A 17,022-nucleotide genomic window follows, 5' to 3' on the forward strand; every position below is an offset into this window, starting at 1 on the left:
GATACTTGAGTATGTCGGAAATCGGTTTTCGAGTTGATCATCTCGTAAAACTTCTATATCATAAACAAGGACGACATTTAGTCGCAGAGATTGCATGCAATTACGATTCAATTCCCGTGCCATTTGTGGTCAGTTTTGTAAAAAATTATTCTTAACGACCCCATAGTGGCACGCACTAATGACACACTCTCAAGACTTACTGATACTGTGATACATACTCGCTAAATAATGCATCGCCGTCTTTGATGATATGAATCGTGTCAAGGACAAACTCTGACAGCGTTTTAGGAACGTTTTCAACACGAATTTGCATGAAGTGTAAACGGCATGACGAAGCTAGGATTGCCGTTTCAAATTTGAACGTTTCGTGCACGACGTTCTAAAAACGAAAGGGAAGCTGTATACAAACAAACAAGTAATTAGCACGCGTGCGTCTATGTATCTTGCTTAGCTATCACGCTATGGTTGTATACGCTGAAGTCGTTTAAGCGCATGTACGCAAGTTGAAAAGCGAACATTAATGTTTTACCGCAATGACGTAGGTTTGATAGGCGAAGTCTAGTCGTTCTCGGTTCTTGCACGTAAGAGAATTGGCAAGTCACTGCTTTCGCAGCTTCGATATTGCATGTGTGTTTATTTTTGCTGGTAATTTCGCGTGATTTCTGGCTTTGTTGCAAGAAGTCTTTAAGCCATTCGAGCATGCGCGTTCGTGTCATGGAGAGTGCGTTTCTTCCGCGTCTCTGTTAACCTCGGTTTCAAGAGAAGCCTTCGATCTCGTGAAGGCTGCATGTGCATGATCCCAAAGTTGATTGGTATAGGTTTGTTCATCTTTTCATAAAAGGAGTATAACTTATAGGGATATATTTCACGAGCGCTAATGACCTGACGGAACCGTGCAATCACTGCTAAACACACCACACACAATAATAATCATGGTGCTTACATTTTATATATCTGCTCTACGAAGCTAACAAGTTGTAGATCTATACAATAATTAAAACATTTCACTTGAAACTTCCCTTCATTTCTCTAGCACTCATATTATATACAATTGATTGTGTCAGTGCCAATCCTTATTAAAATGACTCTATATTGTACATTCGCTTGAAATATCATTAATGTGTCAGGGCATGTCCAAGTTGCTTAAAGCAATTTTAACTTCCCTTGATGAGGTAGAATATCACGGAAAGTTTGTAGTGCTTTGTATTTCGAAATTTCTTGAGGATTACCGCTGCAAATCTGAGCTTATATGTTTAGTTTAGTTTCTGTTCAGTTCAAAACGTGGAGAATAGCCTTTTATTTAATATCATAGAGATCAACAAACAAGGCTTTGTAACACGGTTTTTAATGCAATATCACGGATAAGCACCTAATTCATTTTTGGCGCAAAGTTATTTTACGAACAGGCGATAGGTTTTGATATCACCGAATGGGACGTAATAACCAAGGTTATGTAACTTATATTACGACAGATGTTGCAATTATGGGTGAAAGAATCGGTTGTACATATGAGATTAGAGTTTTGATTATTTGTGTTTAATTCATATCCTCTCAGAGGTGGCAAACCTCTTTATCTCTTGCAAACTGAGCTATATTGCTGAAGTAAGTTGAAGTAACATTAACATATTCATCAGTTCAAAAACAGTGCAATATACTTTGGCTTGGCCTTTTTGAAGATGTCGGAAACTGCGTGGAGATCTCACATTTTAATGTTGATTTACATGCAAGTAAAGATGCTTTGAATTTTCGCTTTTCCATCTTTCACATGGCCACATAAATGGTCTGTTTGTGTATCAAAAGGCAAACAATACCTTTCATTCATCAGACAAATGTTGTCAAAGCGTCAATATATAAATAAAGCCCAGAAGACTACATAGCGCCTTCCGCTTGACGTGCAGTCGATTTAATTTCCGATTCACCTCATATAGAAAACGCTTTGTCTTAAATACTTTTTTCCTATTTTCATGGGAAAATAATCGCATCATAAAGACAGGTTTGGTGCAACTTGTAGTTACTTTGGAAGAGAAACCTGTAATTATATAGTGAACACAGTTTTTCTTACAGATCACAGGTTTATATTGGCCACGCGCATGCGGGAAAAATCCCATAGGGAACAGAAATAAGGAAAAAACTGCAAAAGCCCTTGTTTGATTTTATGCACCGGTATAATTAAATCTTATCCAGAAACTGGTGTATCTATATAGCTTCGTCTCTGCTAGGCGCCCTTAGAATGTTTAACAACGATATAAATGATGGTAAATATTATCGTATAGTAATGCATACATTATCCCAAGTAATGTAATATGCTCCAACATGGCTGCCATCTCAGCTGTGAAGCTCTTCATAATTTTAATATTTTTAAACTTATCAACGCAAGTTACCTTATATAAAAGGGTAAATTAAACCTCTACTGCATGCATGTTGAATGTAAATAAAAGTTCTGAAAAATCCTTTTAGGGAGAATTTATTAAATCTCTATCTATCTATCTATCTATTTAAATATTTGTACTTAAATTAAATGTAACAATTAATGATAGACTCGATTCTGTCTTTGTAAGCTATAGTTGTTGTCGACTGAAGACGTTTTCAATCCTATTGCATGGTAAAAATAACATCACCGCCATATAGATCCATACAAAACGACCGATTACTTTCCTTTGAAGTCATTGCGGGATACAACAGTTTCCTGAATGGTGGCGACTGCATGTAATCAAACGGAACTCGAAGACGTATTCCATGTGCAATATTGCCTAATCCCTAATTTAGTTTGATTCGAACCGCACAGACAATTCCTAGCAAAACCCAGAGCTTTCATCATCGAGATCAAAAGCATCAAATTCACGAAGAAGAATCGATCTTTCCTGTTTAAGATACATCTAGATTGAGGCCGGTTTACTGTACTTTTTTTACTATTATCATCAATCGTTACCGCTCTGACGTGTATGGCGTGTCTGGATGAGAAAAAATTCAATGAGAACAACGATTAACGGGCCGGGCTGTTCTAGTGTTACTCAATAGATTTGCGTCAACAGACGATGAATGACGTTATGACGAACAGTCTGCGTGTTTTTATGTATATGTTAATAAGATATTTATTCATAGCCGTGTATACTGCACTGAGATTCGTGTCAGTACCTGAAAGTTGGACTAATGAAGGCTAGAGTGTTTTCTTTAGTAAGCCTACGAAACTTTGTGGTTGCGACACTTCAAAATGACTCGAAAAACACCCCCACTTTGAATTCAGCCCTGCCTTTTTTGCCTTTCGTTCAAGACCGTTTTAAACAGCATTTGTTTCCAATATGAATAACTCAACAATTTCATGTAATCGTTGAATTTATGTTTTTTATATCAAGAAGCTAAATTCATTATCGATATATTTGTCAATCGCTACTTTCATCTAAACTATGGATAGTATCACGAGCCTTCAAACCTTCCTTACAAACTCTCTCTGCCACGGACCTAAATTCATACGAGCAATCTACTGCTTGATTCATTTTTATCTTCCCTCTTGTCCTGACCTAAAGTTGGACACTGCAATCAAACTGCCTTCTATCATATATGATCGGGATATTTTAGTTTTGTTCCTGTTTGGTTAAGATTAGCTTAGAAAGAAAGTATATGTTTCCCTCTTGACTTAATCAGGTCACCTCCGTAAGAGAGGAGAACTGGTAACGAGGTTGCTGCCACCTGTGGTATGCGCCTGCTCAAATGATGAAATTATTTAAACGAGCAAGATCAGTGATTTGAGATCATCAGTGTATCGTTTGGCGTGTTCTCTGTTGCCTGTGCTCTGGGTACAAGTCAGCCTTTAATGACGTATCTGTTTTCAACTCTATCGCATCGATAACATGATGTTTTTGCTAGCGTTCAAGGCAAAATGAAAACGAAAACTTTAAAAACTAATTGCCAAGCTTAACCCTATTTAACATGTATTGAACCTGACAATACTGGGAACAATGAGTGTTAAGTGCCGACTCGAGCCTAATAAGGAACTGAAATTAATATATATTGGTCGTTTGTCTATAACTTTCGGCATGATTACCCCATAATGATCACCAGCGTTGCCTTCGTGTGTGTGTTTACTGCAAGCTACTGAGCATGTGACTGGAGAAAGTTCTAGTATCGATTTCAAAGTAGCAGTGTTTCATTTCTGGTCTCGAAACTTCCGCCCGTTTCATAACTCTTACAGAGAATGAAACTTTGTTTGAATGGCACTCGTCCAAGTCTTAAACCTGTGAATAACAACAGCACTTGAAATTGGCTAGTTTTAGATTGTATAAATAGCATAATTCTCGCTAATTCTTTGTATTCATAATCTTCATTTTGTGCACATTTATGACCAAGATCATCTTATACAACCCGATTTGATTATATTTCCCCCTTTTCTTATTTAATGAAGGAAACAATCACTTGCAAGCGTTTCATAACCATACATGATCAATATCCTCTATTTTCATGCCTTTGAATACCTGTATCGGCACTTATACATATCATTATCCGCATAAAAACCATTTTCATTTTCGGTTATGGCGATGAATTTTGTGTATCATACATTCATCTATCAGAGGCTGGATATCATTTTATGTAGTCATTCCTTGATGCTCTTTACAAATGCGACAGTTATTCTTAGAATCACAAGCGAATTTTTTATACCACCTGAAAAGCAGTGTTAAAAATAAGTGGATTTTGACATACACCACAGGGTGCAACCCAGCATGATCCCTGTACATTTACATTGCCTTCCTGTTATGCGAAATTTCATGCAACACTGCTTGTACGGTAACAATTCTATGTGATACCATGCTGAGGTAAAGACCAGTTTCGCCAGACACTTTTAGACCAATCCACAAAAAAAACATGCTATACTACACCATACCAGACCAACAGGATAAAACAACAATAATAAATACATAGTACAACCCCCCCTTGTGGTTGGCGATCTTTTTGCAAGTAGGTTATCTCTTTCTACCTATGTCATCTTCAGTTTACAATATATTGTTTTTCGGAGCACGTTTTCTTTTCTTAAAGAATGTCTCGTGACCTATTGCATTGCCTTAGATTTGGTTTCTACGCAGGTAAAGAAGGATGTACGTAGATCGGTTCAACCGTAGTTTCCTGCCCTAATACCTCGTCTAATAACCATGCAAATTCTATTAATCAATCTATAATATCCATCATATCAAAGAACGCTTCTCTTTTCCCTTTCATAATTCTTCTTGAGTGGACAAGGATTTTGCCCGTAAACAGGATCCCCAGTCATTACCTGACCTATTTTTGAACTTGTGTCAAGGACCATCTCGTGTGAAAATAGGCGACCTGGGCCACTGAAATCAGTCTATCTACGGGGGTTGTTTAAATGGTGGCACCATCCACTGGAAACCTTTTCGAAACCTTCATAAAATCTCCTATTGATCTTTATACTATTAAGAAAGGATTGATATTCATAAATTGAAGACTTTCAATCATGATATTTACTTCCTCTGGAGAGACAAACGTTTCACAATTTTTTTTTTACTAAGAGTTTGCGCTATCCACCTCTTCAACGTCTGTTCCTGTCCCTCCCCTGGAACCTGCCATTGCCAGAATTATTAAAAGAACAAAGGACCAACGATTATATTTAGACCAGAGACCCTGTTAGTTCCGAGCGTCTGTCCTTTCCCCATGAGACTTATCATCATCTCACCAATTTATGCTTTGTCATGAAGACAATCCAAAACGATAGAGTTCACTGCCGTAGTCTTCTTTTTTATAAATCCTCTGTAGTAGAAAAGATTCAGAAGTCATGCAATTATAGATCCTATATTTCCTTTCAATCTATTCCACGAGGCTTCTTTCATATACCAATATCTTAGCTATAAATTTTAGCTTCCATTTCTGTTTGTAAATGGAGTTTTTTAGCATTGCCATAAGACGATACCATGCAACGTGTGTTTTTTTAACTATTTGTTTGCGTGTATCGTGTGAAAGTGAAAAGGTATATAATGTAATTAACGGCCCCATCACATTAAGTGATATAGGATCTGCAGTATTCTTGCAGACTTCGCGACGTCTTTAACTTCCCGAGATTAGAATAGAGTACTCGGTATTATACTTGCATAATTAAGCCTCCAAAGAGCTTCCTATTTTAGCCAATAAAGAACTAAATGGTTTCTATTTTGAATAATGGATGCTTTTCCACTTTAAAGTTTGGTCACATGTTGACCGAAACGTTTGGTTTTTCTTCTAGAACATGAACTGAAATTAACTTTCCTAATATCCATTAGAAATACAAGTAACCAAATCTCATTTATTCGATTCGCGCAACCGAATCCTTCATTTCCGTAAAGTCAGACGAAAGAATATACGGTTCGGTAAGGTTTTGTGCGGTAAATTGAAGGATATATAACAAATATTCTTAAACGACACTTACATGCATGCAAAATAGGAGTCATTTTAATTTAGTTAAGCTATTGTGATTGCGCAAGAACGTTGTAAGACTTTTCTTTTTTCTTTGTACTCGCGTGTTGAAATGTAATATATCGCGACACGTGATATAGCGTTCTTACTCGTGGTTCCTCCGCCAAAATGCGTGGAATTTATTGTGTGAGATGTCGGAGGTAGAAGACAAAAATTCGGTGGGAATGCATGTTAAGAGGATGAAATTCCTGAGAGAGTCGCAGGAAATGAATGACGTTCTATGAATGGTAACCATGCAACCTCTTTTCCACATTGTATATCATTGTCTTGCTACTAATTTAACTGTTTTTTCCTCCTTAATAACTCTCATTCTTTTTCTGGTATTCTTTTTTCCTTGAGGAGTCCAAACTGATGTTGAGATTGAGATCAAAGAAAGTTGAAATTAGATAAATCACTATCATTATTATAGCAATTATACTTCTTTCCAACAAAATCCTGGACACATTAATCTGAACACAATCACTTTACAATGTTCCTTATTTTCTGCGCTTCATGCAATCTCATGCATGCTAAACCATCTTTGCCCTGGCACGTGTGTTCCTGTAAGTAAACACGTGTATTTCTTCTTTTGGAATCCTCATTAACATGCGCAGTAAACTTCTTAGCGGCATGTTCATTAATGCGCCTGATCCCCGGAACATTGGTATACGAGATTTTTGTCGACGAAAAGGCATGTAGTTATATTTATGCACACGCGCAGGCGCACTAGATCCTTTGTCCAGAATAAGCTCCAAAGTCCAAAACCATATATAACGACCGGTATATAATGACCACATATAATGACAAACCATTTCCAGTTTACTACTTGCACCACGCTCAATGTTGAAGTATTTTTGGGGGAAAAAGTTTTTTAAATTAGCTGATTGGTACAAGCTCAAACATATATCATGATTATAATATAGGCGGCGCCATTTGCCTGGCGGGCCTCTCTTGCCGATATTGAGCAGACAACCAATGCGAATAGATAATTGGCGATATATTCTAAATGGTAATATTGATAATTGCAGTCATACGCTTATTAAAAACAAGACAAGTCGTTGGTTTGATAACATAATTATTTTGTTTTCGTAAAACAGAGCAATTTTATATGGCGCGAGAATAAAGATCGACACGAGACCTACGTGTGGTCAATGTTTATCCATCTCGCATAAGAACCGAAACAGGAGTGGTATTTTATCTTCATTGCGGGGTTCTTATCACGGGTGTATGTAGATTAGTATCTTGCATGGGGGTTGTCAAACGAAACTGCTTTATAGTCGCGGCCAGAAATTGATATTTTGCTTACTATGTATTTTCGATATCGACCACGTATTTTAACTGTCAGGAGTGATAAAGTTGCCCAGAATTAGATTTAGAACAAATTGAATTAGTTTGTAATAGATGTTTTAGATTTTGAACTGATAAGATTTGTTTGATTTAAAACAAGATTTGTTGGATATAGAACAAGATAAATTGCATGTTTGCGATAGATTCGTTAGATTTACAACAAAATTTGTTGGATTTAGAACAAGGTGAATTTGTTGTAATAGATTTGATAGATTAAACACAAGATTTGTTAGATTTAGCAGAAGATTTGTTGGATTTAGAACAAGGTGAATTTGTTTGTAATAGATTTGTTAGATTTAGTACAAGATTTGTTAGATTTAGAAAATAGGGGCATTTGTTGTAACTTGTATATGAGTACATCCCACGAATGTATTCAGTTTAACAGGTGACTTGAATTTGTTCAAAAATCACCCTTTTAGCGGTCTGTTTCTTAGCACTCTGTACCGTAGAGTTAAGAGACAAAATAGTCAAAAATCAACCTCCGTGTAATTGTCTTACAAGTGTGCCATGTTCATAACACCAAACGTGATTGAATTGTTTGCGTTCGTGAACTCGAATCAAAAACACAACAATTATATATATATACATGCATATATTGAGCCAAATACCAATCAGCGGGTAGATTATTCTATTCGATAATTAAAAGAGTCAACCCTCATATCCTGTTTTAATATTGTGTGTATGCATTTGTTAAGAAGTCACAGCAGACAATTGGAGGTGGCCGAACTTATTTAAATTCAAACACTTCTCAAAATGGGCGGGATCCCTGTATTGCACGCTTCTCGATTGACTTGCCAATATTGTTTTGTATGTATTTTAATATACGAGATGGAAAAGAGCAGGCAATAATTAATTCCCGGAGAGAAAACTAAGATGGTATCAGCACGATAGAGCCCATTTGCCAACAATGCGAAGGAAGATGCTCGACAAAAGATAGGAAACATTACTCCATGGGAAATTGTTAAGAATGGGATTTGTGAGTTTCAAAGCAGATATCGTCTAGACATTTCTAATCGCTTGCGTTGCACACCGAACTAATTGTTTATATACAGGATGGAGAAATTTTTAACAAAAACAGGAAGTCTTTGAAAACCAAAGATTACATTTAATTCCTAACTGCCGGCGCTCCACTTTTTTTCTATTGCCAGAATTAATCAGCGTTTAACTAAATATACCAATATGATGAACCGATTCTGTAATTTCGCCAAGATATTTTGGGTTTTCTTTGTTTACAACTTGGCTTTCAAGTTGTCTGCATTTGTTCGACATTGTTTTTGAATTACAAATCAATATTATTGCATGGTCGGTCTTGGCTTCTGTACCGTGTTTCGTATTACCCACATAACCATGTGAAGATTTCCTACAGAAAAAGCCTTCAATTTCTCGGTGAAAAGTTTGATCGCTGTACCTGCCATAGAAGGTACTCTGTCTGCCCTTTTCTTCAAGAGAAGACTACCTTAATTATTACTGATTCCAAGTGTCCCGTTGCCGAAGGTAGACGCATATGTAAGAACTCAACCTTGTGATAAAATTACTATGTTAAAAAAGCACACGAAATGATGAAAGATATCAAACCCTATACATCTATTCGTTCTGTTAAGTTTGCACGTATTTCTCAAAAGTATTTTCACATTTACGTCCGTGAAGTATGAAACGTGACGGTTGAAATGAACCCTTACTTCAGATGAAGTACCCAATCTCTAATAAGATTTCTCAATCACGGATTGTCCTGGCATATTCAAGTAGGCGAACATGCTTGTTCAGGCCGAATGGCAGGATTTTTCTAGGGAGGGATTTGGAGATTCTCTTAATATATACTTCAACGCTTTTTTAATACCATGCGCTGACAAGAAGAAAGGCTTCATCGTATCTGTTTTATACACTTCCTGGACCATATCTCGATCCATCTTCATCTATTTGTTAGATCTCTTCTACGCTTAAAGATTTAAAATTTCCTTTTCTGACCACAACTAAAAACTGAACGAAAACAAAAACAAACAAAGTGACTACAGTTATCGGCACTTTGAACTGTGCGCTGGGAGGGTCCGATCGAGGGACGTGGGATTGAAAATGAAGGTATCAGAATACGTGGATTATATTGGTCCAGGGGAGTGCATGGCGTTCATTAGGACGTGTCGGTTGGGCGGAATTGCAGCTAGCGAAGTACTTTCCGTATTCCTGAGAGGAGATGGTTGAGATCATCGGGAATTATTCCTATTAGTTTACCTTTGAATTAGCTTCAAGGGAAGGCGTGTCTTGGGGCAGGAAAGTGATCTAATCGCATCGGTATTTTACCAATATGTGAAGTGACTGCGTAGCGATTCATTCCTTCAATACTTCAGATACTTTCCTCATGCACCCACACGTACTTGAGTCACGTATTGTAATTCACTTGGAAAAAACATTACAGAGACTACTTTACTAGTAGTGGGCGAGGATTTTCGAACCTGTGTTAAGCTGAAGTTGTTTTATTTTTCCTGTTTGTTTTGTGGGTTTTGGTTTTGTAAATTTTGTGCAAATAGTTTTCAGTTGGAGTGCCTAACAAGGAGCAGTTTCCATGCAGGAACAAGGAGGAGTTTCGTTTTAAACTAATCGCCGTATATGTTTACATTTTTTGGAGCAAAAAACGCTCAAGTTGTTCCCGGTTGATGAGAACAGGCCTCAACAATGTTGTTCCGCCTTTTCACGCTTAACAATATTGCGACATGTTGTTGACAACATTGTTCATGGGGTGCAAAGCCAATCAGAATGCCTAAATCTTTAAATACTTGATGTAAAATGGTGTATATTGTACTTTTTTATCAAAATTTATGCATTCTGATTGGGTTACTGAAAATGTAAACAAACTTGCTGATTGGTCGAAAACGAAATTCCTCCTCGCTGTTACCAGGAAATTGAACTTTGGGCTGAGAATCAGAATGATTTGTGGGACTTGAGATGGTTGAGATATGCCAAAGTATATCATCTCGTTTACTGTAGATATGAACAAAAATGAAGTGGACGGCCATTTTAGTTTCCTGATATATCAAGGAAAAAACAAGAGATAAAATGACAATATATATATATTTAGTGGACAATAGCGTGAAAGTGGGCTTTCAAATCTAATTTTACCTGAAAACAATCAAAATATATCGAAATTGAAATTGAATAGCGTTAATGGTTTGGGGTAATTAGTTGATAATTATAGCTGAACCTACAAGAAGCATGATTATTTTTATCCATGACTTCATATAGCTACTTACAAATTTACTTAAAAAGCATACGATAAATAGTAAGAACATACGATAATAGTTTATACACTCAATGAATCTAATCTATATTTAATGTGAGGAATTTTTTGCCAAACAAGAGCAGCTTTTTAGCAAACTAAATCACACTCTGAAAACATATTAATGTTTATGCAAATGCACAAAAAAAACACTTCGTAAACACTTTAGATTAAAGGGTTTGTGCGTCAAAGGAAATCGAACATAAAGAACTAAAGTGCTTTATGATCGATTTGATTATATCCTTACTTGTGACATGTCGGAAAACAACTAGACTGTGTGTTTCAGAATAGAACTTTCTTGAAAGAAACAAGGATTTTGTTTTTAACCATATAGGCATGGTTTACCATCCTACTCACTCAATATCAGTCGTAAATACGTCAAAACTAAAAAAATATTAAATTAGTCGACTAGTTTCAACTAAATAGAGATACAACATTTTATAATCATTCTGCTATAGGTCCTAGTTATACAAATGTGTTTGTTCAGAGACCATCAACCACAGAGAAAGGTTATCTCTGATATGTTCAAGGGCGTGCATTCTCTCGAGGTAGACTTCGGTCCGACCAATTTAATATTTTTGTACAAAATAACAAAATACATTCAGAGTAAACATGTTTTTTTAAAAGAAAATTGCGTCGTCATTGATACAACCATCGAGATATAGGCCACAGCCCACAGGCGCCTTCAAAAGACGTAGTTATGTGATGGTATATAAAGAACACCGCGGTTAGAATAGACCAATTAGTGGGAAATTATAAATCTGAAAGAAAAATACACGGTCGTAAGCAAACAAAAATTATGCCCTTCAAAAGGCGTTAACTTTATTGTTTCCAATTTCCGAAACTTGGCCTTTTTTGGAGCTTTCAAAGTGAAGCGAATATACCATTTATGATTCACCACTACCCATCACTATGGGTGTGAACGGTGACAAGAAGTGGGCTCGGCGAAGTAAAAATATATTTAATCGGAGAAGTATCCTATCTGATTTCCGAACATGGTGATGTGAAGTTTTCCTAACGTCTTTTACATGTTATAGCTCGTCGCATTTCTTTGTAGTTATTCTCCTTTGATCCACCCTAATTCAGGATAGATTGACACGAATATGGGGTGCAGTTTAGGAAACATCGTCGTTGTTTCCTTCCATTTGAGAACTTGGCAATTTTACAGCTTTGTACGACTAGGATTCTGCCTCTTCTTATTTGGACGACGATTCAAGGCTTTCACTCCAACCTCAATTAATTGTGGATATTGAAAACAGGATCTCTTATCACAAAGAGCTGTTACAAATGCCTTCATTCATTTGAATATATATCTTGACATTCGAATCTAGACTGTAAGATCTTTATTTGAATACAACAAACAACTTTTTAGTTGGTTTTAACCGTACAAAGCAAACAAATACACTTGAGACCGATAAGATTTTTATGTATTCAAAGGCTTATACAGTTCTCGTTATCGTTGATGTATATTTTCAAAAGCGTATATATCCTTCTTTGAATGTTTGGATCTTTTCTTTTAACGTTTATATACGTCTGCCCACGTTCTTTTAACGTTTGCCTTCGGTTTACATTTTAACAAATCGATAATATTGAACAATTTATTATTCTATTCTCGTATTTTGAGATTTATCGAAAGCTTGGTTGGAGTTCTCCACTGGTTCAGTCTGTTGCTACGAAAAATAACACAAACCTCAGCCTTCATGAATTTCATGCAATTTATCACACTCAATCTCATCGGATAGTTGTTTAATTATCACTGTTTATATCACTTTGACTTTTTGATGCTGCATATGTTATGTATTCGTAGGTTCAAAAACATGTTGTACAGCATGCAGATACAAACGTCAAGGTCACTTCTAAAACTGCATGTCAAGAAAAGTTGATGTCATGATGCATTTTTAGGGATGTTAGTCCTGCATTTTGTTCCCTCCAGCCACAAACTCTTGCCTTTTTACCTGATTATGACGCCAACAAACAGTTTCTTGCAGATCTTTTGTTTAATTTTCATCCTGGCTGAGTAATTTAGCGACAATTAAACGATCTGCGGACTAACAACATGCAGGAAATTATTTTCGTAGTATTCAGTGATTTCCTGTCCTTCGTACTCCGCAGTGATTTTTTACCATAGAAACGTTTTCTGAAACGTTAATTGCGAATATGAAATCTGATAGACGCAACTACAAGCTTGTATAAAATGGGTTATCTCTGGTGACATGCATGCAACTCCTGGTACAAACAGCCAAACCCATTTCATTTTGGCTAAACCTATTATATCGCTTTCAAGCAGCCTGCGGTGAAATCTGGACGTCCAGTACACAATGGAAAGATTGAATTAGCCAAAATACAATACAATGCATGGTCAGTTATCTTAGGCAGTTTATATGGAAACCGAGTTCTGGTTTTCAGTGCAATGCTTGCATAAACGAGAGTGATCAACAAACGTTCTGAAAGACGGAGGATTTGATTGAACGAAGTACCTTCTCAAAAGGGGATGTCCTGTAAACGGCCAACATCGGTAATCACTTATTTTTCTGAAGTACTCTCGTCAACTTGTTTTCCTAGCTTCTGCATGTAAGTGAGAACCAAACAGAGTTGCAATACGTCGACACAAGATTGCAATGTGCTGTCCACCGCTTATCAATATATACATCTATAAACTCATATCATATACAATGATCACATGCATAAACAAAAATAAGAGATTTATTCATTGTTAATCAAATGAGTTAGTATTAATCTTTGCATCTTGTCAAAGATGTTTACATCTCGACAATTCAGTCGACAATATCTTTTACTGCAAGTCTATTAATTACCACTACACAGATATTAATTTTCACATATTAATATTTACTGTATAACCATGCTTTAAATAAGACAATATACTTCACACAGTTTTCCTGTGTCTGACATTAAAAACTATTTATGTAGTTGATGCTTATCAATCATTCGAGCTCTCTCGATTTCAAGAAAAGACTTTCATTCATAGGTAAAGGAACTCGTTAAACTGAAAGCAGGAAAGAGGTGACTTCTTTAGTGGAATATAGTCCAATTACCTTTTCGCTAATTATAAGGTTTTACGATCCAATTAATCATCCTTGAAATGTCAGCGTACATTCGCAAAAGCAATTGTGATTAGGCTAACGAGTACAAGGGTTGACATTTGAGTACTAAATGCAAAAACAATAAGGCCAATATCTTTAAAAATTATACCATCCATTGTTCTCAAAGGTGACATTGTTAGATATGAAAGGTGGCCTTACTCTGCTGAAAGAAAGTTCTTCATCTGAGACTATATAAAGTTCACGCCCAACTTTCAATATTTTAGGCAAAAGATTTCATTTATATTTGTTTGCAATATGATGAAATTTTGCCAACAGACACGTCATATGAGTCTCAGCTTGTTATTTTTTTCAAATGAGAATAAAGTCATCTCTTTGATGCAAGTCATTCTTTGATGTACGGTGTGCTCTTGGTTACCTATAGTTGCTTTTGAACTGAGACGTCTAAATCAAACGACACCTGCAAATAAAGGCCACAACAAATTCTGCTTCAATGCTGTACATTTACACGCATATTAACGCATGGGCTAAAAAACACCTGGCGGGAATACATTTGTAAGAAATTTCAATTTGTGGTTTTCGAGATGCGATGTTCTTAAGGAGCTCTTGTTCATAAAAGGCAGTTAGCCTTGACCTTGATGTGTCCTTCTCAAAGGTAAAATCCTATAGCTGCATTACAAGTGTTTTCAGGATGTAAATACTCAATACAATGGATTACATTATCCCTGTAGTGTTTTGTTTGTAAGATATAACACAAGCTCTGACACTATGTACTATTTTTTTAGCTTAATTTTTCCACCTGAAATGCAGCCAAATGTGGTTAGACACGAGTCGTACATCATTGTCACCTTGTATGACGTTTATGGTCGGGAGCCTCTTTCTTTTGTGTTGTTCTCAAAAATCTCTAAAACCTGCTTTTTGAATTCATTCCTCTGGGCGTAAAGTGATTCATTTACTTCGAATAATGACATTTTTCATATCAAAATAGGCGTATTCTTGTCTTCATGCACGCAGCTTGCTCGAATTAGCAATATAATTATAAAGACCATTGATAAATTTTGAACTTTCTTTGTTGAATCAGACCTGATTTTCTTTTAATAGCGTTATGTTTTTAATTATTATTTTATACGTGCAGCGAATACCACTGTTAAATGAACACATTTTTCTAAAAAAAGCTCGTCATGGTTCGAATTAAGCTAAATCACAAGTAATCACGCTAATTACTTTACAATCCTGCATGTAACTTTGGAACTCGGTCAAGCTGCAATATTAGCAGTAGGTTAAGAAATAAAATTTCTTCAGGGGCTGAACAATAATAATTAGACTATGACGCTTTTGAAAAACGTTCCTGCCCATTTCTTTTCAGACTCAAACTTGTGTGTTCACTTAATATTTTGTTCTGTATTGAAGCAATCGTTGCTCTGCTGCATTTCATTTTCTTTCTTCGTCTATTTTAATCAAATAATATTTGTAATAGTACAAATATGTGAATAGCTGTCTAAACTTTAGATCTGCCAACACAAAACTTCCATGCTTTTAAAATCGATACAGATAGAATAAAAACAGGGTATAATTTTAAAAACATTCAACATTTTATATTAATTTATTTTCAATTATTTCATTAGACATAAAAGGACAGCTTGTGTTGAATAAATATCTTGAGCACAAGCTCTTCCCTATATGTACTGTCTATCCCTGAATTGAGTTGGAATTTTGATGTATTTTCCATATGCACAGATTTTGGCTTACATAAAGTACCGCCCACTGTTCAGGCCATTCATAAACGCTGTCCCATGCGCACATCCAACTGCTCTGGGTATTCATGGCGAACGTTTGAATGCCACAGAGTTTGTTTTTGAAAGGTCTAAACAAAAAATTAATCCAATATTTATTGCACGCGGTGACTTTTGATGAATTTTTAAACGTTTTGTAAGCAACACCGCGTGTGTGTTATGAATTGAATCATGTGAGAATTGCATGAAGAATTTTTTGAAAAAATCGCCCGCGGTTGTTAATTTGACAAAAATGTATGTGTAAAACGGAGAGCAAGGAAACTCTTTAAAATGCTACATAAGATTTTAGACGACCTTCTAAACGGCGATCATTCTTATTACCCACTTAGGACCTCGTCATCATCAAATCTTTAAGATTTTAAACCGAGACAATAGCGCTACGATAAGACTTTCTACAACTGCATGCAACTTTTCCTACGATTTTATGCGCGTTTTCTTCATTTTGAAAGATGCTAATAAATGAAAGCGTAAACGCGGCCCGTAAGAAGTTGTACGAGAGTCGAGCGAGGAGTTATTTGAGCGAAATACTACTTTCGAACCCAAGGAAATTGCAACTCCAAAGATTTTATAGTTTTCAAGTATCTCACTATAGTTCAACAGTGATTTTTTGAGATTTTGCATTTCGTTTAAAGTGCTGTAGTTGAGTCAAGCGTGCATTTCTGATACACACATCACCTGCGAGTAGTCATTTGGCTATTTCATGAGTTCCATTCGTGAGTTGTCTTAGTAGCTCACGTGCCTATACTCAATCTGGTTTCAATGTTGTTTGCAAAATCACTAAAAGGTCGACCTCGTCTTGAATTTTAAACTTTACAGTTGTGTTTTACCGTACACGATGTTCATATGCCGCAATTGAACACGTCAACGTATTTTGTAAACATCGTGGTCAGAAAAATGGATGTTATTCCTACCAGAAGTTCAACCGCAATTAACGGCTTCTTTAAACTTGACAGGTGAAACTTGGTGTAATTGGTAGAGTTAATTGTCACCAGAAACGTAATGTAGGATTCCTAATTTTGAAGAATGCGAGGGTTGAACTATGCTGTGGATGTGTGTTTTAGCCGTGATTGATGTGCGGTTTTGCCGTTAGCTATAAAGAAACGAATAACTGAAATAACAC

This window comes from Dendronephthya gigantea, unplaced genomic scaffold (assembly GCF_004324835.1).
Source record: "Dendronephthya gigantea isolate DGI-Jeju-01 unplaced genomic scaffold, DenGig_1.0 000005F, whole genome shotgun sequence".
Classification (NCBI taxonomy): domain Eukaryota; kingdom Metazoa; phylum Cnidaria; class Anthozoa; order Malacalcyonacea; family Nephtheidae; genus Dendronephthya; species Dendronephthya gigantea.